The 26,059-nt window shown below is 36.5% G+C and overlaps 1 protein-coding gene across 1 annotated transcript in view; it reads left to right on the forward strand.

The window, feature by feature from the left end:
• Positions 1-26,059, forward strand: part of LOC123525102 (uncharacterized) — a 103,861-nt gene that overhangs the window by 22,305 nt on the left and 55,497 nt on the right. The window lies entirely within an intron of this gene.

Consider the following 26,059-nt stretch of genomic DNA (forward strand, 5'->3'; position numbering starts at 1 on the left):
CCCCCACGCATGGCCATTATATTCTGTCAAGAATGTTTGCCATTACTATAAAAGAAGAAGAAAGAAAGAAGAAGAAGAAAGATATCATTACACTGGAAATGCTGAGAAATAAGATTTATTAGGATATATATCTCTCAGTGGATACTATGAAAGTTTCTAAAAATTAACGTTTCAGTTATCCGTAGGCCTAACCAAAGTAAAGGAACCAGCGTGGGAGCCATCTGGTCGCGTAATGGCTTCCAGGTATTTGAACACTAATTGTGCTCCCCCCCATGAGTGGTGGGGGCATATAAATTTGGTCTTGTCCGTGCATCCGTGCGTCCGTCGGTCCATCCGAAGTTCGTGACGCGCCTAGCTCGAAACGTATTTGATATAAATTGATAAAACCTTGCACGAGTCTTAATCATGATATGAACTTGCGCACCTCCTATTTTTCGTCTGGCTCCGCCCCCTATTTTCAGAGTTATGGCCCCTGAAATAGTCAAAAATGCACATTTTTACCTTGTGACATGCCTAGCTCAAAAAGTATTTGATATAGATTCATGAAACCTTGCATGAGTCTTAATCATGATATGAACTTGCGCACCTCCTATTTTTCATCTGGCTCCGCCCCCTATTTTCAGAGTTATGGCCCCTGAAATAGTCAAAAATGCACATGTTTACCTTGTGACACGCCTAGCTCAAAAAGTATTTGATATAGATTCATGAAACCTTGCCTTGAGTCTTAATCATGATATGAACTTGCGCACCTCCTATTTTTCGTCCGGCTCCGTCCTCTATTTTCAGAGTTATGGCCCCTGAAATAGTCAAAATGCACATGTTTACCTTGTGACACGCCTAGCTCAAAAAGTATTTGATATAGATTCATGAAACCTTGCATGAGTCTTAATCATGATATGAACTTGCACACCTCCTATTTTTCATCTGACTCCACCCCCAATTTTTAGAGTTATGGCCCCTGAAATAGTCAAAAATGCACATTTTCACCGTGTGACAGGCCTAGCTCAAAAAGTATTTGATATAGATTCATGAAACCTAGCATGAGTCTTAATCATGATATGAACTTGTACACCTCCTATTTTTCATTTGGGTCCGCCCCCTTTTTTTAGAGTTATGGCCCCTGAAATAGTCAAAAATGTACATTTTCACCTTGTGATGTACCTAGCTCAAAAAGAATTTAATATAAATGGTTGAAACTTGCATAAATCTTAATCATGATATAAACTTGCACACCTCTAATTTTTTGGCTGGCTCCATCCCCTTTATAACTCACCTGAGCAATGCTCAGGTGAATTTTTCTGATCACTCGATGTCCGGCGTCCGTCGTCTGTCGTCTGTCTGTCGTCCGTCTGTCGTCTGTCTGTCGTCCGTCAACATTTAGCTTGTGTATGCGATAGAGGCTGTATTTTTCAACTGATCTTCATGAAATTTGGTCAGAATGATTACCTTGATGAAAACTAGGCCGAGTTCGAAAATGGGTCATCTGGGATCAAAAACTAGGTAACTAGGTCAAATCAAGGAAAAACGTTGTGTATGCGATAGAGGCTGTATTTTTCAATTGATCTTCATGAAATTTGGTCAGAATGATTACCTTGATAAAATCTAGACTGAATATGAAAATGGGTCATCTGGGGTCAAAAACTAGGTCACTAGGTCAAATCAAGGAAAAACCTTGTGTATGCGATAGAGGCTGTATTTATCAATTGATCTTCATGAATTTTGGTCGGAATGATTACCTTAATGAAATCTAGGCCGAGTTCGAAATTGGGTCATCTGGGGTCAAAAACTAGGTCACTAGGTTAAATCAAAGAAAAACCTTGTGTATGCAATAGAGGCTGTATTTTTCAGTTGATCTTCATGAAATTTGGTAAGAATGATTATCTTGATAAAGTCTAAGCCGAGTTTGAAAATGGGTTATCTGGGATCAAAAACTAGGTCACTAGGTAAAATCAAGGAAAAACCTTGTGTATGCGATAGAGGCTGTATTTTTCAATTGATCTTCATGAATTTTGGTCAGAATGATTACCTTGATAGAATCTAGGCCGAGTTCGAAAATATGTCATCTGGGATCAAAAACTAGGTCACTAGGTCAAATCAAAGAAAAACCTTGTGTATGCGAAAGAGGCTGTATTTTTCAACTGATCTTCATGAAATTTAGTCAGAATGATTACATTGATAAAATCTAGGAAGACTTTGAAAATGGGTCATCTCGGGTCAAAAACTAGGTCACTAGGTCAAATCGAAGAAAAACCTTGTGTATGCAATAGAGGCTGTATTTTTCAATTGATCTTCATGAAATTTGGTCAGAGTGATTGCTTTGATGAAATCTAGGTCGAATTTGAATATGGTTTATCTGAGATCAAAAACTAGGTCACTAGGTCAAATAAAAGAAAAAACTTGTATATGCGATAGAGGCTGTGTTTTTCAGTTGATTTTTATGAAATTTGGTCAGGATGTTTGCCTCGATGAAATCTACGTCGAGTTTGAATATGGGTCAACTGGGATCAAAAACTAGGTCACTAGGTCAAATTAAAGAAAAACCTTGTGTATGCGATAGAGCTGTATTTTTCAATTGATCTTTATTAAATTTGGTCAGAATGATTGCCTTGATAAAATCTAGACCGAGTTTGAACATGGGTCATCTAGGGTCAAAAACTAGGTCACTAGGTCAAATTAAAGAAAAATCTTGTGTATGCGATAGAGACTGTATTTTTCAATTGATTTTTATGAAGTTTCGTCAGAATGATTGCCTTGATAAAATCTAGGTTGAATTTGAACATGGGTCATCTAGGGTCCAAAACTAGGTCACTAGGTCATATCTAAGAAAATGCTTGTTTAATCTCAAGAGACCAATTTTTGGTCCAATCTTAATGAAAATTGGTCAGAATATTTGTTTCCATGAAATCACTAAGTCAAACATGTTTAACACTGTTATGGTGTGTTTCTTAGGTGAGCGACCTAGGGCCATCTTGGCCCTCTTGTTTTTAAAGTTATGGCCCCTGAAATAGCAAAAAAAAGCACTTTTTCACATAATTATGTGCCCAGCTCAAAAAGTATTAGATGTAAATTCAGGAAACATTGCTGGAGTCTTTATCGTGATGTGACCTTGCACACTTGGCATTCTTCTTGAGAATCTTAGCTATTATTACAGAGTTATGGCCCTTGAAATAGCCAAAAGAGTGGATTTTTTGTTTTGTGATGCTCAAAGCTCAAAAAGTATATCGCCTAGAATAAAGAATCCTTTTCATAAAATGTTTGTTGTGGCTATACCCTCAAACTGAGACTGCAAACATTTGAATTATTGCCCCTTATTTGTGACAAATGTACCGGGGGGGTGCACTCCCTGTGTCCTACAGACACATTCTAGTTTTTCACTTGGCGTGGCAACAGAGGTCTAAATTAAAGCCAGTTTCTGTTTAAATTTCATTGTGGATGTATTTTTGACATTTGGGACAGCAGGTTGTATTTGGTGAAGTGAAGCTCAATTTTAGTATGAGTAGTACTTCCAGGTTACAGCAGTGTGATTTTGATGTGATTTTACAGTAAGCAAATGTGACCAGAGAAATCTCTCTTAGAAGATACATGATCCCTACTTTTCTCTTCATTTTATATCAGTTTTATCATAACTCTTTAAAATGAGGTAAGGATTTGTTCTCTGAAATGGGTCTAGCTATGTTTGGTAGCTCTTTAAAAAATGTTAGTTTTATATAGAATATATAGGGAAAACTATTTATCTGTTTGTGACCTCCGTATTAAAACAATCTAGTACTTCCAGGTCACAGCAGACAAACCTAGAATTTTAAAAGAATGTGCAACTGAAACAGCTCGAGGACAATCTTTACAATATTGTTTAATAAATCTCTTGATAGTGGTATTGTTCCCTCAGACTGGTCTGAGACTTTCGTAACACCAATCTTTAAAAAAAAGGTGATAAGTTTCAAGCTTCAAATTATAGACCAGTCTCATTGACATGTATAGCTTGCAAACTATTAGAACACATTGTGGTCAGTAATATCTTGGATCACTTAGACAAATTTAACATCCTGGTGGAAAACTAGCATGGTTTTCGTGCCCGGCGGTCTTGCAAGACCCAACTTGTGGGCTTTGTTCATGATTTAGCTAAATCAGTGCAGCGAAGCCAAGTTGATAATGCCATCTTGGACATTAGTAAAACGTTTGATGTAGTTCACCATGGCCGGCTCTTATTAAAATTGGATCATTATGGCATCAGGGGCTCTGCACATTCCTGGATCAAAGTTTTCCTAGAACATAGAACACAAAGGGTGGTGGTAGATGGGGCAACATCTGGCTTGGCTCCTGTTATATCAGGCGTCCCCAAGTGGTCCGTCCTGGGACCTCTGCTATTTCTGCTCTACGTAAATGACCTACCGGGTTCTGTATCTTCCAATGTGCGTCTTTTTGCAGATGACTGTGTTATCTACAGAACAATTAAGTCACAGACAGATTCAGCTCAGCTGCAACAGGACCTTAACAGTCTGTCATTATGGGAGCAGAAATGGAAGATGTCCTTTAACGTGAGCTAATGTCATATCATGCATGTTTCTTGATCCAGAAAACCAGTAAATACTGTCTATACTTTATATGATCAGCCTCTGTCTGTTGTCAGTCAAGCTACTTACCTAGGTGTAGAAGTAACATCTAACTTATCTTGGTCTCCTCATATAAACAAAATATCTGGTAAAGCATTTCAAAGTCTTGGTTTCTTAAAACGTAATATACGTTCTGCGAAAAGTAGTACAAAACAGCTGCCTATAACACCATTGTTAGACCAACATTAGAGTATAGGTCCAGTGTTTGGGATCCTTACCATCAGAAGGATATAGATAAATTAGAAAATATTCAGAGGCAAGCTGCGAGATTTGTAGTAAATAATTATTGCAAGACCCCGGGCACGGTCACAAATATCCTAACCAGTTTAAGTTGGAATTCCCTCCAATCCAGAAGGAAGTATAGTAGATTGGTTTTATTTTATAAAATGGTTCATAATTATGTTGATGTCAATCCTAAACAATATCTCGCTCCAATTACTAGACAATCTAGACATTACCATCACTTAGCTCTGCAATTACCTTCTACCACAGTTGACTACTACAAGTACTCATTCTTCCCCAGAATCCCCGGTAGAGTGGAACATCTTACCATCTCATGTAGTCAGTGCTGAAACAATCTTCGGATTCAAATCAGCACTGGCTGCGTCGATGTTCCAACCATAATTATCTGTATCTGTATTTTTTTCAGTTACGTAAGAGGACTAATTTTGGTAAAACCCTACGGGGAGAGAATTTAGTAGCACTGAAGGAGAGCTGCCTTGAAGCTCTCGACTGTCTGTGCTAGCACTGCGCTGTCTTCCAGATGGTTCCAATCTACCACGGATTTCACAAAGAATGAGTTTTTATATTGATCTTAATGAGAAAAAGGACCTTGAATGTTCTAGAGTTCAATGTTGCCCTTCTTTCTAATATATTGTTTGTTACGTAGTTTTCATAAGCCTTTGTTGTCACAGCTCTTCTTTTCCGTTTTACTGTCAGGTATTCCTCGGGATCCACTGCCGGTGTAATGAAGTATTTCGACCCCCATAGAATAACGACTCCCCGGTCATTATTCAATAGAAAATGTGACTCCTTTCCTGTAAAATATTGACTCCCCTTATAAAAACTGACTTCCTTTGAAAACTCTATAGAATAACGCCCCCCCCCCCCCCCCCCTGGTCATTATTCTATAGAAAAACTGACCCCTCCAAGTAAAATACTGACTCCCTAAAAATGACTCCCTTCGAATCTCATAGAATAACGACCCCGGTTATTATTATATAGAAAAAGTGACTCATTCCATGTAAAATACTCACTGCCGAAATTACTACATTCGAACTTTCATACAATATCGATTCCCGGACATTATTCTATTTAAAAAAGTTACTCTTTCCGTGTAAAACACCGGCTCCTAAAAAGACTTTCGACGATATCTTAAAAAGTGATCTCTACCAAACCTAACGGACAATTTTACTAGATCTACAACTCTAATACCCTCCATTGCCAATAGTTTGATTGTACTACTACTACTGGTGCCGCTACTTTTATTGCTATTACTACATGTACTTCTTCTACTACTACTACTACTGCTACTACTACTACTACTACTACAACTGCTACTACTGATACTACTATACCTGCTTCCACTAATACGTCTTGTACATCTACCTCTTCTTCTCCTGCTGCTGTTGTTGCTGTCACTTATTCCTCTGCTGCTGCTGCTGCTACTGCTGCTGCTACTGCCACTGCCACTACCACTGCCACTACTACTACTACTACTACTACTACTACTACTACTTTCTATTGTTGCCGCTACCGTACTTTACTGCCACTGCTAAGTATTGCAACTTCTATTAATACTAAGTTCTATGCTAGCAGTTTCTTGTGCAGTTTTCTTCTGAAGAATTACTTCATACCGAAGTTTGCAGGGATAATTGACACTGGTGTGTTTTGTGAACGTATTGTGAATTGTTATTTTCCTGAAAAAAAATGTATACACCAAGATACAGCGTCTAGAAATAGAATCCCTTTTCCAGTTGCGGAATGCTCTGATTTCTGTGTCAAGTGATGGTATCTGGGGCTAATGGTCAAACGGAAGGACGGACGGACGGACAAGAGCAAATCTATATGCCCCCCTCCCCCGAGTGGGGGCATAAAATGCAGCAATTAGGCCTTAGATACATGAGTTATCACTAAATTTGACCAAATGACCGGGGTCGTTTTTTTATGGAAGTCAATATTCTTCGTGAGGTTCAGTTTACTTCACGTGGGGGAGTCATAGTACTATGATCTGGAGGTCATAATACTTTGACCGGGGGGTCACTTTTTCTATAGAATAATGACCGGGGGTCATTATTCTATGGGGGTCGAAATACTTCATTACCGCACCATACCCCTTGCTATTTTGTAGAGCATCACCAACCTGTGGTAGGTGTTGCAGTGTATTCAGTTTTAGAGTCTTTAGCATGTTTGTAACCGACCCTTCCTCTCTGCTTCTAAAGTCCTTTGGAATGAATCTTGCTCCTTGTCTCTGAATTCTTAAGTGTGGGTCCCAAACTACTGATCCATATTCAAGTTGTGATCGAACCAAGGCAATGAAAGCTGTTTTTCGACATTGTCTTGGGCAGTGTATAGGATTTCTACACAGGAAGCCAAGTGATGAGTTCGCCTTTTTGCAAATGTTTGAGATGTGACTAGACCAGTTCAGATCTTGTGAAATTAGAATTCCAAGGTAAGGGTTTGAGTCCACTTGTTTTAGAACTGTTTTGTCTAGTTCATAAAAGTGTGTTAGTATACTTTTAATACCCAGAATATAGCACTTTTTAGCATTAAATTTCATGCCCCACGTTTTTGCCCATTTTTCAAGTTCTTCTAGATCTTTTTGGAGTGCAAGGTGATCACTGTTGTTCTTTATCACTCTATAAAGCAAACAATCATAGGCGAAGAGGCGAACAAAAGACTTCACACTCAGTGGTAGATCATTTATATGGCAGAGGAACATCAGAGTTCCCAGGACTGTACCTTGGGGAACACCGGACTCTACTCTGACACTTTTAGAGTTTTCACCTTCCACAACTACATTCATAGACCGTGTTTTTAAGAATGAAGACATCCATTTATGAAGATTTCCTCTGATACCTAGTTCGATATTTTGTGGAGTAAGCAATCGTGTGGCACTGTATCGAACGCCTTGCTATAATCCAATATGGCTACGTCAACTTGTTCTTTTTTGTCAAATTTTGATAGGAGATCATGCATTGTTACAAGCATTTGTGTTTCTGGTGAGTAACCTGATCTAGATCCGTGGTTTAATGTTGTCAATATTACATGCTGATCGAAGTGTTTCATAAGGTGTGTATATAATATGTTCTAGAATTTTCGATGTTACACTTGTAAGACTGACAGGTCTGTAGTTTTCAGCCAGATGTTTGTCACCTTTCTTAAAAACCGGTGTCACGTTCGCATTTCTCCAGTCTTCAGGAAGATCATCAGTATCTATTGAGAATTGGAATATTTCACTCAAGCCGGCAGAAAGTTCGTTTGTACAGTTTTTCAAAATAATGTTTGGGATGTTATCAGGTCCTTTAGCTTTGGTGGTGTCTATATTTTTCAATAGTTTCAAGACTCCTTCTTGCTGGATGGCGAGTGAAGGGGCAGTAGGGTATTTTTGTTTACTGCTTTTTGGCATTTCTGAAGGTTTATCTTTAGTAAATACTGACTGAAACTGGTCTATAAGGATATTAGCTTTTTCTTTTGTACATTATTACATACTGGTACTGATATAAACCCGGACAGAAAATGAGGTTTTTTACCTGTAACTTTTTTATTTCTGCAAATTTTAATCAATGGTCGGTATCAAAATAAAGCTTAACATTTGCTGAAAACTTTACATAATTCAAATTTATATTTAGTGAGCAAACTCACACGAAATGAGGCCCTGAAAGGGGTTTGTAAAATGGGGACTATATGAACATTGACTGATGATTAATTCGACGACTTTGTCATTTACAAAATTTTCTTCGTAGTATTATATTGAAACTTTCCCCCAAAAGGTTGCAACAGTCATTCCTGATCAAGTAATGAAAAGTGACCCAATGTCCGACCTTCATGTGTCAACAGTGAGCATATGCAAAAAAAAAACCCACTCTTCCCAGTAATTTTGGATAAATATTTTTTATACAGATAAATGTAAGTCATTTATTTATACAGAATATTTACCAAATTTGTTTTTGTTTACACCAGTTGGTGCTGTAAGTGAAAACAATTAGATGGTGTGTTCACTTTTATAAATAACCGATTGCAATCGAATAATTCCAAGGTGGTCGACTTTATCATCTGTCCGGGTTTATCATCAGTACCAGTATACATGTTTTTATCCTGTTTTTAACCCTACTAATATTTCTCTTTTCCTGCACAACAGCTTAAGTATGTACATGTGTTACACTTAGGGCCATAAGGTGTTGTGTTTTTGCACCTTTTTTGTCACCAACAGTCAGGGAGTACTAGGTGGACTGAGTAGCTTGGGAAAGATGATAGTCTTTCACTTTTTAAACCCCCACGCATGGCCAAAATGTATCAGTATTGAACGAGGACATTTTCTTAAAAGAAGAAAGAAGTGCGCAATGGAGTCATTTTTTTAGCGTCGATTATTGGGTAAACTTGCTGGCTATAGTTAAAGGAAACGTAGTTAAATTCCAAGAAATGAAAATGGCACACAAGCAGCATAAATTTGTGCTAATTCAAATTGTGCGCATAGGTGAAATAAAGTTATCGGTATGTCTGTCTGTCTGTCTGTCTGTCTATAATTTTTTCAAAATGTTAAATTATGGGTTCGAATCTATCTAGAATCAAATGTTTGTGTATATTGTTCTAACATGATTTATTTATTTAAATTCAGTTGTTTGTTGTTCTGAACTTTGTCTGTACTTCAGGAAATATTGATATAGAAATATTCTTTTATGATTTGTTATTAAGTTTAAAAAAGACTTAGAGCCGCGCATATATGACATATGTTATATGTTTAAAAATGTATGAAATCTAAATGTTTTTGCTATGTTTTCATCGCATTGTTTCTTTTAAATATATTATTTCTGTTTAAGAAAAATTTGAAATTAAACTACATTTACGATTTGCAGCATGTTGTAAATGATTACTTTCAAATTAAATTCATATGTTTGTATATTTTTAACATCATATATATCATTCAAATACGTTTAAACTTAGTATAAATATATAAAAAATAACATGTAATTATAATAATAATATAAAATTATTTGATGTTTGTGTTTCTTTTTTAATTATTATTATTTGATTACCCTTCCAATGACATTTCCTTTAAAGAAATAATCATTCCTAAAAAATTGACTCCATTGCGCACTTTACTTCCATTTCGCACCATTGCGCACTTTATCTCCATTGCGCACTATAGGCGTACCCGTCTAATACCCAAAAGGTTATTAATAAAACCCGGCCCAGCCCGGTCCAGCCCGGCCCAAACCACGGAAATACCCGATTCCGATTGTACGGAAACCACCGGAAACTTACGGACGGAAGGCTAATATAATTACGAATGATATCATGTCGATATCAACTTACATTTAAGAAGTTAAGACTGTGACAGTCTGTGTATTCTTTCTGGTTGCAAAAACATCGTTATTGTTTGTAAACATTTACGCAGGAAGTCTTTATATTTACGTTGGGCGACCTGTGAAGTTTCCACTTTTCTCTGTTTTATAGATGGCGTTAATATAGTTAAGACTGTGACAGTCTGTGTATTCTTTCTGGTTGCAAATACGTCTTTATTGTTTGTAAACATTTACGCAGGAAGTCTTTATAGATAGCGTTGTTTGTCTATTGCAAGGATGAGCCTTCTAATTAGTTTCTGTAATTTTGTATCGTTATCATAATGGCTCTATAATAATCACGTTTGTCCAAAAAGTTTTAAGGAAGGAATTCTTCGCGAGCTTAAAAAAGTTTAGTGTTTTCTTTATTGCTTTTCTGTAGTTTTACTTCCACAATGCCGGCAATCCATAACAAGGAGAAGAATTATATAAGACTTGTCTTTCATTCTTATCCTTTCCTGTTTTGTCTTCACTACAGTATGTCATACGTATAAATATATGTACTCTATTTTGGGAATAAATATGTTTAAAATAATCAATAATTTGCCTACTTTACAACCACAAAAAGAGTATTTGTTTTACATGTGCATTCCCAAGGCCTAAAATTCTTTGTGTTCGGTAACATGCCTAAAAATAGATGGGTAGTGCGTGTGTGTGTGTGTGTGTGTGTGTGTGTGTGGTTTTTATTTTTATTAAGTGGGACTTTGTGGAAATTATTTTTGTGTCCAAAAAAAATGTATACGGATAATATCTAACATCACTGACCATTTTTAAAGCAATAGAATGTGCGTTTTGAAACCTTTTATTAAAAAGTTGAAAAAAAATCTCAGAACATAAAAACATTTAGGGTATGGTGAAAATGTTTCAATAGGTTGGGATACCTGAAATATTTTTCCTAGGCACGAAGAATACAACGTTCAATATTAAAAAGTTCTTCACATGGTACCCAATGTTTTAAAAGATTCCTGTATAAATATATAGAACCAAATACTGAGATAGATTTGTTCACGCAGTATTCTGAATATCTGAAACAAAACCGAATGGAACTTAGTCGGCTCACCACACGTACGATGTAAGTCATGCATTGAATATATTGCGGTACATTTCAGTATGTGGCATAGCCTGGGAAGCCGTTGATAATATTTTTGCTTTGTCAGAATAAATCATACCTAATATCTATGTATTAAAGACCCTGGTTAGTTTGCGCTAATTAGTGTTAATTGGCATTCATCGTGTTTCTGATGTTATCAATTTGCAGGTAGAAAAAAAAGTTAAAAATTGTCAGACTGGATTCCAGGGCTGTATGTGGCATAGTTTTTGCGCTCCCGATAATCGATTACACATTCGACAGGTTGCTATGAAATGTTAACTATCTTTTTGTTTATTTGATTTTTTGTGCACGTAATCTCTGGATAAACTGACTTACTTAAGTTATATTCAAATTATTTCAAAACCATATAGAGTAGAATCGAGATACAAATTTCACTTACTAAAGGGGCTGCTATAATCGGATTAAAGCAGTTTATATTTCAATTTCCTTGATTAAACTTTTGTCGAAATAATCCTAACATTAGGATTCCTTGATGCACTGGAAAAAAGAACCTTATTCTGTTAGCAACATCACAGTTAGCCAGTGTTTCCGCTTTATCCTATATCATATGATTTTTAAACACACAATTGATCTAAGCAGTTTGTCATACTTCATAAGTTACAGGATGCAGAGACTGGGTGACAGAACATTCATACGCATTTTTGATTTTTTTTGTGGGGTGGGGTGGTATTTATTTCCAGTTACTCATTAGTTTCATTATTAACTTTTCGAATACTCAGAATTTAAGTATATCGTTATATGGTTGCGTTCCTGTTTTTCTAAAACAATTGAAAAAAGACTTGTGTAGTCATTCCAATTTAAGAGGTATTTTACCTTTGTTTAACTAAGTTTATAGAGCATACCCTCCCATCGTTATGTGTTTATTAAAATTCGAATAAAACATTAATCTACTTTAACTTGTGTTTTTAGTATTTGGTTCACAAAAGTTACCTCAAGGTAAGCATCTATTTCCTACGCACGTCTTTTGTTTGAGATGGGGTGGGGGTGGAGGGATAGGGGCAGTATGTACCCTTCATATAATTTCGTCATACATAGAATCTCTTATTACAGAACCAATGTGTCCTGCATTTTAAATAAATAATGATATTATATAAATATTGCATTCCTGAGAGGGTGATATGAAAAATGTTTACCGCGAGATATATGAATATTGACCGAGGCTGCCGCCTCGGTCAGTATTCATATATCTCGCGGTGAACATTTCGCCTCGGTCAATATTCATATATCTCGCGGTGAACATTTTTCATATCACCCTTTCAGGAATGCACTATTTATTTTATATTACCGAAAGCTTATAAGGGTCAAAGCATTGTGGCATGCATTTCAATTGATATGACGGCATCTCGTATAGCATTTGTACATATCTGAATAACATTTACATTTTGATGCCGTCTGTTTGCTTTTCTATTATCGGAATGTAAAATTGTTGATTACTGTTTTCTGTTAGAAGAAAGATACTTTTGTACACTAATAACTTCTATGTACAGTTAGTATTTCGGTATTTCCCCCCTTTTGCAGCCATCGCTGGGGATGATTGTTCTTTCGATTGATGCAGATTTTATCTTATTTATTTAATGTATTTTTTGTACCTTTGCAGTGTCGCTGGGGCAAATGAAATTAGGTTATTTTCAATATACATCTTTAAATTAGCTGTCTGTATAGTATGTGCATTCTAAACATTATGTCACCTTGCCAGTTGCCATGAGAACTTTTCCCACTAACCTGTTTATACTGATATTTTAGTTGTAGTTGGTGTGACAGACGTATGTGGTCGGACGCTAACTTATCTGCCAACGAAATGTGTTAATATCAGTCATTAATAAATTCATTCTTGTTTTCTTTTAAATGGCTGATGATTTTGCGTCTTGCTAATGGCTGCTGTCATTCCCTGTTATATACGGTCCAGTGATAAAATAACGATTTTGTGCATGTGATATAAAATCACTGGGGAATGTTATATATTCAAGTTGAAGTAATGGGAAATTTGCATTGGACATTTATGTGAGGTATAATAAGAGGCATTAACATAATACGGACGAAAGCACGTGCAGACGACAGGCAATGCCGGCATTCATGAGCAACATATGAGCCGTGCCATGAGAAAACCAACATAGAGCATCCGCGCAGTCTGGTCAGGAATCATGCTGTTCGATTTTAAAGCTTCTTGGAACTGAAGAAACTGTTGGCGAACAGCATGGATCCTGACCAGACTGCGCGGCTCTATTATTATAATGTCAGAGGTATGGATCGATATCAGCAGGTCTGATCATTCGCTTTTAAAATTCCATCTGTAAGCAAAAATGCAAATGTAAGAGAATGGCGAGACTTATACATGTGCTTGTTCACACAAAGGCTCTGTTACCCCTATGTGCAACACAAATACCCAGGTAATGAAATGCTCGTTGATGGGAAAGAAATAAGAAACACATATGTATTCATCAACAGTTTAATGAATGCTTACTAAGCCGTGAAAGTATATATATTTCTAATACATGGGTGTATATGTGTTTTGTTGAACGTAACGTAAAGATCTAATAACAATATTGTAGCCGGAATAAAGTGTTAAATTGTTGTTATTATAAAAATTGGCAGGGTGTTTTATGATAAAGATATAAATAAATCACCTAATAAATTACAGTTGTGTACAATGAAGAAAAAATACCAACAAGGTTTCGTCTGGTACAGTAAAACACAGTTAAAGTTTACAAATCAGATCGTTGAAAAGAGTTAATACATTATTACTACAGCTAAATGTATGTAAAGCATTTTTGTAATATAACAAAGCAAATTCATCACAGTCCTAGTATACAGGGGTTTGTAATGTAAAAATACCAAATTTTGATCACAGTTAAGCTATCAGTTTAATACACTCAAAAGATTTGAAATATACAAAATTAAATAACGCAGATAAGTTACATGTATGATCACAAGATTGCACCCGATTTATTTATGACATTATATTACTCGCAGTCTAAACTTTCCCGCGTTTACGTAATGCAAAATTCATTTAACAAAATGACAACTATTTGATACGTGAAATACGTTCACATTGCAGTGCAAATGATTGTAAAAGACGTATGAAAATAAGTTATAAATAACATAATTTTGTCTGCTGTTAAAACATTGCTTTTACGAAAAAAAAGAAAGATAGATAGATAACTTAAATACTTTCACAATGGTACACAATAGATACATTTACATACATATGAAAACAATTAGAAACACATATTACACCTATCTATACAGACATACATGTGACACATATCATTATTTTTTTTAAAAAAGATTCAAAATTGACAAAGAAAATCACTCTCACAATTTTATATAAACACATGCATATAATTATGTGGCAAAGTTAATATAGTAGCATAGATGTAACTAAAACTGAACAAAACAAAACAGTCCACCTTTAACGAAAGAAGACAAAAGACAAAGGTTAGCTGAGTGAGTTTCATTCCGACTAGACAGTACAACAATCAGTTGTGTATTTTTTTTTCTTTAAGAAAGAAAAATTGGTAGCTCCTACCGAAATCCGAAAGCGTAAGAGTTTCCTTAGTTAGCACAAAATCAATACTTAAAACAAGTTATTCCTAAATGTTTATAGTGAAGATGAAAGCAAAAATGTTTTGAAAATGTTATGCCCTATAAACTGTTTTCTTATTTCAAATGCAATATGTATCTTTTTTTCTATATTTCATACTATTATATTCGTAGTATATTTTGATTTCTGAATCTAAAAGTTCCAAATTTTAACATATTCGGTCTCTGTCAGTATCTTTTTGGTAAGGGTTGTTTTCTTTTAAAGAAAGTCCATAGAATCATCAGAAATACACATGTACATTTCTTTATTACATAAAAAGTCAAGTTCACCAACGTCTCCTGTATTATGAATGACGTCGACGTCAAAGCTTTATGACACTTAGGTATTAACAAACATGTGATATGCTAGTTTGTAAAAATTAGTTAGCAAAATACAAACGCAGTCGAGAATAAGACAGTACGATTTGTTTTAATATGTTCGTCTTTGAATGCTTGTTTAATAAATTTTCACTTTGAAAGATATAAGATTTCACTTTCACTTTCTGCTTAGTTTGTTTACAGTCTTTGGGAAAACTGTTAATTTATTCAGAGTAAAACAATCGAGTAAGTGTCGTCTCAATAAATTCTTGCTAAATTCAATACGTTCACTTCCGTCGATTTCATTGTAACAACACTCAGTAGCATATGCCAAAGCAAATACACCGCAGTCAACACTGTTGCTCTGTTGATCGGTGCGAAGTGAGCAGTTAGCAGTTGCAGCAGTTATAGCAGTTAACTGCTAGAACTGCTGGCAGTTAGAGCAGTTAACTGCTACAACTGCTGGCAGTTAGAGCAGTTAACTGCTACAACTGCTGGCAGTTGCAGCAGTTTACAGCTACTTGTATTACCGGTTGTAAATTATAGTCCATCAAAGGGAAATTAATCAGAAAGAATTCCTCAGAATTGCCTTTCCTTATAATTGTAACCGTTCCATCTGCTCAGACTTAAAATAGTGCCAACTTAAGCTGATTCTGTAGGATGCACTTAACTAGCAACTCTCAAGTTCACTCAATTTTCACTAAGCATGCAACTTTCCAGCCATGCTATAGCTCGAAAGTGCAGATATTTTAGCAGGGTGGTTACTACCCTAGGTTCGTACACTGGGTATATCAAGTTTACTCTAAAGTTAGACCAAGTAAAAAGCAAGCTGAATAACAGTTTCAAATTTATTTACAAAACCCATAAGAATAGCGAACAGCTAAGTTAATACATCATAAAATAAAATGTGACAAGTAAAATCATGAATACTATAGGTACAGTTCATAGATGAGGCTTTGCTAAGAACTTGCGGGTTGTGACGGAAGAGGGCCGTCCATAACCGATAATGTACCATATACTATATAAGGGTTATGACAGAATTGGGCTGCCTGTACCCTTTCAGATATAGAAATGTATGTGATCAACTGGGTTATGACAGAAAATGGCTGCCCGTAACCCACGGATTTGTGACAAAAAAATATGCTAGACGTTGGGTCAGAGTTGCTGACCTGGTTGCTTTGATTTCATTAGTATTTATGTAAACTTTCAGTAACAGTTAAACTGGTATGAAATTAGCATATTAACATATTCATAAGTAATAAATGTTTTACTCATATCGTAATCAGAATTCTTTTACATTTTAAAGAGAAATAAAATTGCTCTTAGAATAATTATTAATATGTAATTCTAACATTCTGTGTATATGCTATGAAACAAATGTAATTAAATTTTCAGAATAAAAGGGAATTAATTCATGTGATATTACAGAATTAAGTAAAAGTTACTAAACTTCATATTAGCATAAAGAAAGTCAAAACCATTACATAAATATCTTTCACTAAAATGAAAGTAGGGAATTCCAAATTTCAAAGTGGAAACTGAAAAGATTTTGATAGTTTCGCATCTGTCCCGGGCACTAAATTTATATATAACACGTATATGCATTTTACATGCATTTATATTCAAGTAGTTATTTATGATTATATATGAACAAAGCAGAGGTAAAAAGAATAAACATAATGTATGACAATAAACCAAATGAGTGGGGGTGCGTCAAAGTCTGGGCAGAACGTAAAATGGCGAGTTTCGGTGTCGGGGTCCAGTCCCGCAACAGTAGAAGAAACTGGGGTGCCACCGGGTGGTCGTTGTAGAGAGGGTGGACGCCCGACACGCCCGGGTGGTGGCCATCCTGGTTAAGGTCTGGTTTCCGAGCAAGGGTGGACTTTGGTGTTTGGCCGGGAACGCCCTCCCCTTTTTTGACTTGCTTATTTGCTTATTTGTAATGTTTCTCCAGTGGGATAATCGTCGTGTAGTTTTGACTGAAGACACCATGTTGTCACTTCCAAGGACAGGTTTTCTCTCTAAATAGCATTCGCCTAGTAGGTTCATATAATATCGCCCCCCACCCAAACACACACACACACACACCACACACACACAAAATAATAATATAAAATAAAATGAGTCTAGGTAAATAGAATGATGACAGATGCGGTTTTCATCACCAAAGTATAACTTACTTTAGATTTGTAGTAGTAATGATTTCCTACTGGGTTTCACGTGGTCTCCCGTTTTATTTATTTCTTTCACCCTAATTGTCACTTATTCTGTCCACTTCCTTGAAAAAAAGTAAGATTAAGGTGTTGTCGCGACCCTATAAGAGCTTGAACCTACAACCCCACGATCGAATGGCAAACACTTTGAGATTGACCCCGTTTAAAGATTTTTTAATCAATCACTAGCCAAAATTAACTCCATGTGATCTCCAGTCGGGACTATCTTTTAATGCTGGGCAAAAGACAAAACCACATTGGAACTACAACCAGTGAAATCGGAACCTTGACACATTAGTTCCGCGCACACGATACTAGGGGGAAAAAAGACAACATTGTTCCGACAAGATATTATACGTACAATGTAATATCATAACAGTTACATTAATGTAACTACAATTTAAACATACTGAGGTCTTTTTCTTTATAAAGGTATTAGACACAATAATTCTATTAATTCAGTACCAAAGACATGATGTTGGCGTTGTATGCTGAATTGACAGAAATGGTTGATGTCGCAACAATTTAAAACTGTAACATTTTTTCAACATGAACCAACATGTTTCTGAAAAAAACAATGCTTTTTAATGCTGTATAATGGCAAAGCACTAAATGTGTGCACATTTTGTAATTAGGTATCTGGCATACTGACAATCCGTTGGTGAAGCAATACATGATAGTTTGATTCTAATATGAAAATTACATTTAACAGGTACGAATAAAGAGTGCTGCTATATATACATTTAATCTTCTATTTCACATGAAAGGCTTGTTACACTTAAAAGCTAATTTACGCACATTGTATGGATTACTAGGTAGGCAGGATAGAACTCACTCTACGCACTCCTACGTTTTTTTCAGCGTTGTTAGCACAAATACACGTTGCACGGTGACGTGTCCACCTACAATATTTGGTGCCTTAAATGAGACGTGAACTAGTGCTTCCCCATTCTTCCATCTACGTTTTTACATAAAAAAAACATATTACAATCGCTCGAAATAATAATCAGCGGAACCGTGTTTTAATTATCCAAACAATACTAATCAGTTACACGCTGTGTGGATAATTCACTCGGACAAGACTCGTGGAATTCTTTCGCAGGTGTAGGCCCTATACTCGTATTGTTTATATAATTTTATGTTAAAATATGTTTATGCTAGATCTTATTTCAAAAATAAACGTAGCTACATATGGTTCGCCCTCAAAATTGGGAATACAGTAGTAACATGGATTCTGTTAATTTAATGTTTGTTGTTACAACAGTTATAGAATAAAGAATGTTGTTACCGTAACTGCTATTAAAACCTAAAAGCAGCAAAACTGCAAGTACTACTCCAGTGCAAACTTCCGGTGATCGGTAGGTTTATGCTACTTCAAACTGTATACATTGTATAGATGTTACATTCTTACTATTTTTCAGCTTTGTAACTGACATTTCATACATTCGCTAAGTTTAACTGCTGTAGCTGCTGGCAGTTGTAGCAGTTAACTGCTGTAACTGCTGGCAGTTGTAGCAGTTAACTGTTGTAACTGCTGGCAGTTGTAGCAGTTAACTGCTGTAACTGCTGCAACTGCTAACTGCCAACTTCCTGCTGGTGCTCTGTTGCTGAATATTAGGAACGTGAACTTCCAGCGTCTTCTTATCTTTACCGTATATTGTCATAAGTTGCATTTCAAGACATTTCGTAACCTGATACGGATATTTTCTTAAGGTGTCAAACAGAACAACATATTCAAGTCCGTCAGGCTGAACTGAGGTCACCCAGTGGTTTGCTCCTGTGTGGTGTATTTGACATACTGGCGCTCTTGCTGCTTTCATTTTTAGTGCGTATTTCCAGTCACCGTCGTCCTGAACTGGGACGTAGCCACAGTCTTGAAAACCGTTAATATTCTCTCCGAAATCTTTTTGTAATAAAACCTGACCGAAATTTATCACTCTGTCTGTTAACTGTTTGTTATATGTAATATCAAATTTATCCGAAACGAGAAGGTTAACTTTTTCATTATTAATCCAAACGCGAGACACTTTCTTTTCATCGTCTTCAAAATGTAATTCGTCAACTATAATGATTTGTGTAGAATTATCGCGGTAGGAGTTATTAAAGATTGATTTTTCTAGGCCATAAGGAATTGTTGATTCTTCAGTCTGTGTCGTATTCATGTCACAGTTCTCTTGTGGTTTCATCTCATCTCCGTCTGTACTTTCGCAATCATCTACAAATGGGACATGTAGCATTTCGTCGTCGCTTTCTGGATCATTCTCCGCATCATCAAATCGCATTTTTTTGCATACTGGTGGTGATAATTGTTGCTGAATTTTCTTTAAAATAGACTTGGGTTTATTTAATTCTGCTGGTGTTGAATGTTTTATAGCTGAAATATTTCCTATATCGGGATTTTTTGATTGTTGTTGTTTGGTATTTATGTCACTGTCAGGCGCAGCATTTACGATACACTCAATGTCATCATATCTGTCCACAGGTCTTGGTTTTTTCTTTCCAGCTACTTTATTTTGTCTTTTTTTACTATTAGTACGGATTTGTGTAAGGTTTATGATTCGTTTTTCAATTTTATCTTCAATCCCAACGCTCATTTTAGCCGCAATAATGTGGTAACAAGTATTTATCGACGGACACTGGCATGATGGCTTTGGAAATAGTGTAACAGTATATTTGTTACCACCCGATCCCTCCACAATCCATGCTCCGGCTTCAGGGACATGAATGATTTTTCTTTCTTTTATCACAGCAACAGCCATTGCTCTCTGTGATGCATGTCGTGATAGATTAATCTGTTCCATGTCCACATCGTCAAGTTTTGTTGCATCATCGGGCAAATCATTTTCGCTGTTTAATTTTCCGGATCTTATAAAGTTTATTATTTCGTCTGGAGCAACAGATGTTCTCGGAATATCTACTTCTGTGGGATCTAGAATGTAATCTAAGTATGTACTCTTTAGTCGAAAGCTTCCAATTTGCATTTTACCTCTTAGTATTTCGTTGTATTTGTACCTTGCCAGGAATTGCAGGGATAAAACTACAGCGTTCATTGGGATTCCTTCCCAGCTCGAAATGTCCTTTATCAATGTGTTAATGCCCTCTGACATATTATTTGTTATACCATGCGTCTCTATGTCTAATTCACATGAGTCAACTACGAACTGCACCGCTTTGTTACGTATATCCTCTTTTAACGAAGAAACATAGTACTCTTTCACTGCCTGAGACCACTTTGATAGCAGCTGTTCCTGACGTAACTCGAAAACTTCTAGCGATTCTGCGCTTAGCACTGAAGTGAAATCTGTCATGTACACATGTTTTTCGTCTGAGTCCAGTTTTTGTTTTTCCAACCAACGTTTGAAATCTTTCTTCAAGTGATTCCAACAGAACAAATGTGTAAGGTTAGGGAAAACCTTCCTAATCGAATTTGAAATTGCTTGCTCGCGATCGGTTACAATGCAGGAGTTTGAACTTCCTAGGCTTGGCAGCAATTCAGATATATGATGAAAAAAAGATTCATGGGTTTTTTGATTCTTTCTGTCGTGAATTAGAAAAGCAACTGGAATTGTTTTATTATCCTGGAACATGGGATGTCTCATAACGAAAACCGAAAGAAAATTCTTTCCAACAGTGAACGTAGTATCATAACCAAAGAGAATGGACGACCGTTTCATTTTCAACAACTTGTTCACTTCTGCTATAATTTCCGGGGGCGCAACAACACATTTCATGTCAGGATATATTGTTAGTTCATGTATTAAGTTTTCGTTGTCGTATGCGATTTGTAATGTGGCATAAAGCTCATCTTGCGACAGTCTTTGTTTTTTCCGTTCTTGAAGCAGAAGGTTTTGTACTTGTGTAGGGTTTCTTGGTCCTAGTACGCCTTGATGTACGGCATGGATTGAAGTATCGGTAGTCAGTTTCGAGTACACTTTAGATGTTACATTCTTCACATTCTGTTTCTGCAGATCATTTGTGACTTCACGGATATTATTCAACACAGATTTGGCAGTCTTTTTAAATGGTTCGATCTTTTTAATGGCATTTCCATGTGGTCTTTCATTAGACAAGTCTTCGTCACCACAGTACTGTACCAGCACGTAAGGATGTTCAGGTTTGTCTTTGTAGTAATACACAATTCTTTGAAACCCTTTGTCTCCCACGCCATCAGACTGTGTCCTTGAGATATTATACCGTATTCCCCAGAAAGACTTTTGGCTCCTTGGGAAACCTTTTCCTGCTCTATTAACCCACAAATACTGGTCAGCCTTCCAGTCTTCTTTTTTGCCAGGGTCTCCATTTGTCGTAAAAAGATATACTTCACCAGCTCTGGGTTTATAAGGAGGCGTATTGGTGATCTTATCAGTGTTTGGATTATCTATTAGTTCTTTCGCAACTTTCCAGTCTAAAGGTTCCCTGCTTTCCATGTACACTTTATTTGTGAAACCACCCCCAGTCAGACTCCGGCGGGAGTTATCCTGGTGTACAGACAATGAAACGTTGGATGCTAACGGCACAGTGACTGATTGCACCAGCACTGACGGTTCAGATTTAACCACTGACTCAGTCACTTCCGGTGTTGGTGTTGATGCTAACTTCGCTACCAACCTAGAGATTCCATGTGTTGATACGCATGATACCGGCGCTGTCACATTCGAGACACCAGATGATGCTGCACTAGATGACACCGGCACGGATACACTAGACGCTGACTGTTCTGTCACACTCGAGGCCCTATGTGCTGCTACGCTAGATAATACCGGCACGGATACGCTAGACACTAACTGCGCTGTCACACTCGAGACCCTAGGTGCTGATACGCTAGATGATACCGGCGCAGATACACTAGACACTAACTGCGCTGTCACACTCGAGACCCTAGGTGCTGATACACTAGATGATACCGGCGCAGTTACATTAGACACTAACTGCGCTGTCACATTCGAGACCCTAGGTGCTGATACGCTAGATAATACCGGCGCAGATACACTAGACACTAAATGCGCTGTCACACTTGAGACCCTAGGTACTGATACGCTAGATGATACCGGCGCAGATACACTAGACACTAACTGCGCTGTCACACTCGCGACCCCATGGTCTGACACACTCGTAATTTCTGGTGATGAAGTACAAGACAGTATTGTTGGCTCATTTATTGCGACAAGAGATGACGCGGCTACTTCGCTGTACAGTCTTGGACCATTTTGGCGATGAAGAACACTTTCTGGTGTTGACACATTTGAGGAAGTTACTGTCCGTCTTGTTAGTATAGCCGTTGTTTTCTTTTCAATGCGTTTTGCGACCAATTCTGTTCCTTTATAGCTCAGATGGAGACCATCGCGGCTGATCAACGTCCGGTTTTGTTCTGAAAATTTTTTGTAAATGTTAACATCAAGCAACAGAAACATTGACTCATTCATATATTCATTCCTTCCGCAACGGAGTAAAACATATCACAAGATCTGTGCGTAAGACATCTAATGCTCGATTATTCGAACGATTATCTCAGAAGCAGGAAAATGTTAACCCAAAGGTTTAAGTGTGTTTCAATTCTGTATCTGCATTTGTTTTTGAGATAGTAACTTGCACGCAAAAATTAAACCAGAATTTTCTAAGTCTAAAAGGGGGCATACTTTGCAAAAATACATGTCAGAGTTATTGAACTTGACCCAGTGGGGTTGGTAGTTGATCTAGAAAAATAGAAATAACTTTCAAATCTATATGCCTTTAAGTATTAGCTGTATATACTTGCAAACAAACTTTAACCAAGATTTTCTAAGTTGAAAAGGGGGCATAATTAAGCCAAAATACAGGTCAGAGTTATGGGACTTGATGCTAACAACTAGTTTTAGAATCCTCACGACACATGTGAATTTTTAATTCAATATCTGAGCTAGTTTGGAGATGGCAACTTGCAAGTAAAACTTTAACAGGGATTCTTTTTTGTCCAAAAGGAAGCACAATTTGCTCAAAATACATGTCAGATTAGGGGACTTGACCCAGTGAGGTTGGTAATTGACCTAGAAAAAAATAAGTTTCAAGGCTATATGCCTTTAAATGACAGCCGTATATACTTGCATGCAAAACTTTAACTAAGGTGTGACGCCGACGCCAACACCAGGGTGGGTAGAATAGCTAGACTATTCTTCGAATAGTCGAGCAAAAATCGCTCTTTCGAAAGCAAATAATACAACCTATCAATAGGCAGCAGCGTGTTATGCATTTAAAGAGAAACATTAGCGTAATTATACGAAATCGAAGTATGGAGCCCAAGCATATAATCAAAGTCCTGAGAGGACTGTAGGGAAGCGTAGCTGAACATACATGCGTTTTAATGGAGATATCAGGCAAGAAAGAGCCAATCATTTTGCAATATTTAACTTAATGTTTCCAGTTTGTTGAACTCACTGAACCCAAAATGTAACCCACCAGCAGAAAAAAAGTCTTGTAAATTTCAATGTTATTATTAAATCATTATCTTTGTATGTATGAAGTCTGATCATTAGTAAAAGCAGACGAATGCTTTAAATGTCGCTTTTACCTCGACACCAAAATCAACATAGGGTTTAGGCCCTATGTCTTTGGCAATTAAGGTTCTAAGAAAATCAAACGGATCTAGACTGAAAGCAAGTTCGCCAGACAAGCATGGCAAGATCTTCCAAAGTAAGTTGTCAATGCATAAAACCAAGAGAACAAACAATATCTATTTTCTAATCTAAAGTATTTTGATGAAACTTCGAAGTTTTGTAGTTTATTAGCATCACCTCGGGTATGTGCAGTCAAAATATAATTTGACTTCTGAAATAGTGCGAAATTTACTTCTGAAGGCACTATATGTTCATTGTAAAAAAAAAAAATCGTTTACCCAAGTGGAAACTGGCAGGTATCCTGTTTTTGGCAAGAAGAAGTTTCCAGGTGCCCAAACGGACAATTGCATTTTTCAGAATCCCTTAACTTTCACAATAATTACATACAACATGTCACAAATCCGAAATGAACAACCTAAGTACCGGCTTTTAAACACCAGGTATTTTACACATAAATTAGTGACATCACAGCATTTTTTGCGTTCTCAGCATTTCCAAGCGCTCGTAAAAATATTTGAAATTTTCTCACTTCTCAGTGAGATATATTCTATATTCAGTCAAAACAAACAAATATACTCTATGTATTCCTCCAGTTTTAAGCAAATAATTTAAAATTTATACACATTCCACTAGTAGATCGGCATTTACAGTGAATGACACAGTAAGGAGGCGGAGCTATATTTCCCACAGCGTGAAAATATAGATTTCATTTTTTTCACAGTGTAAGTGATGAGATATAAAATAAATAATTGATAGAATTCAGTATTTCATTAGTTAGCACAAAAAATGCGTTTTTAGACGTTTGAGAACTTAATCGTCGTTGAAATTTTATACATTTTGTACTTGATCTAGTTCCTTTTTAACTGGTTGTGCCGATTGTCATGACACTTAGAGAAAACATATTTTTAAAATATGGTACAAATGTTTCTTTCAACCAGATACCTTTTTCATACTGTACAAATCGGCATTCTACAATTGGAGTATAATCGGACTAAAACCCTTATGACAGAATCATGATCAAATATTTCCTATGTCCCCTCTATGCCACCGTATCTGGGAGTTAGTTTCCTACTAAATACACAATATAATTTTAAAAATAAAGTATCACAGTAATACCCCCTTGACTCTGAGGACGTATATCACCAACCTGTCACTTGTTGGACCGGGTCCATTTTTTTCTTAAACCATTGAAAGTATTGCATTTGTTGGTTTATAGTTGACGATTGTGTATACATGAACATGTCTTACAATCGAAAAGAGATTTCTCAATTTATGTATTTTCTATATACGTGATCCTTGGATGAGTATCTATTTAAAGAAAGATAGAAATTTTTCTTACCGACGATGCTTTCACACTTTCGAGCACGGCGTCTTCGTTTATGAAGTCCCGCACTTTATATCCTGGATAGGCAAGAGTCATGATACTATCACTAAGATAGTTATGCACATATTTCACCTGGCTATGTCCAAAAACGAAAGCCATATTCAGTTATTCACAAAGTACACAAAACAACGGGTAAAAATGCAAACACACAATTTAAATGGTAAACAATCAAATAGATGTATCAAAGATAATATAACTGAAAAGTTTGTTTTGCAGTTATATAGAACTGGTTTACAGTCGTAAACTAGTGGAATTTAATAATTGCGAAAAAGAAGAGAGAGCAATTTATATACGACAAAAAGTTAGTCCGCCATCAAGTAGATATCCTGTCATCACCTTCTTGACAGGGATGATCCCTAGCACGGTATAGGCCCCTTTGCCGTAGTACACAACCTAGTGTCATATCGGTAGGTGTGAAATGGCTTCATAACTACGTACCATTAACTAGCCTGTCAAGTTCTGTTGAAAGTATCCTGCAATGTGCTATCTCATGTCAGCCCGGTACACAAGATGACATGTTGACTGTCTAATGTATTGCTACTTTTTTGATTGAGTGTGATTCAAAGACCTAAAACATCTTGTTATTTCAGGTCTTTGCTTATGTCAAGTGCAATACCTCATCAAACATACGTTTCATCAATTTTAAGTACTTTGTTCGTTATTTTGTAATCATGAAGATTTGCATTGATTAAG

This window comes from Mercenaria mercenaria, chromosome 3 (genome assembly GCF_021730395.1).
Source record: "Mercenaria mercenaria strain notata chromosome 3, MADL_Memer_1, whole genome shotgun sequence".
In the NCBI taxonomy this organism is placed as follows: Eukaryota; Metazoa; Mollusca; class Bivalvia; order Venerida; family Veneridae; genus Mercenaria; species Mercenaria mercenaria.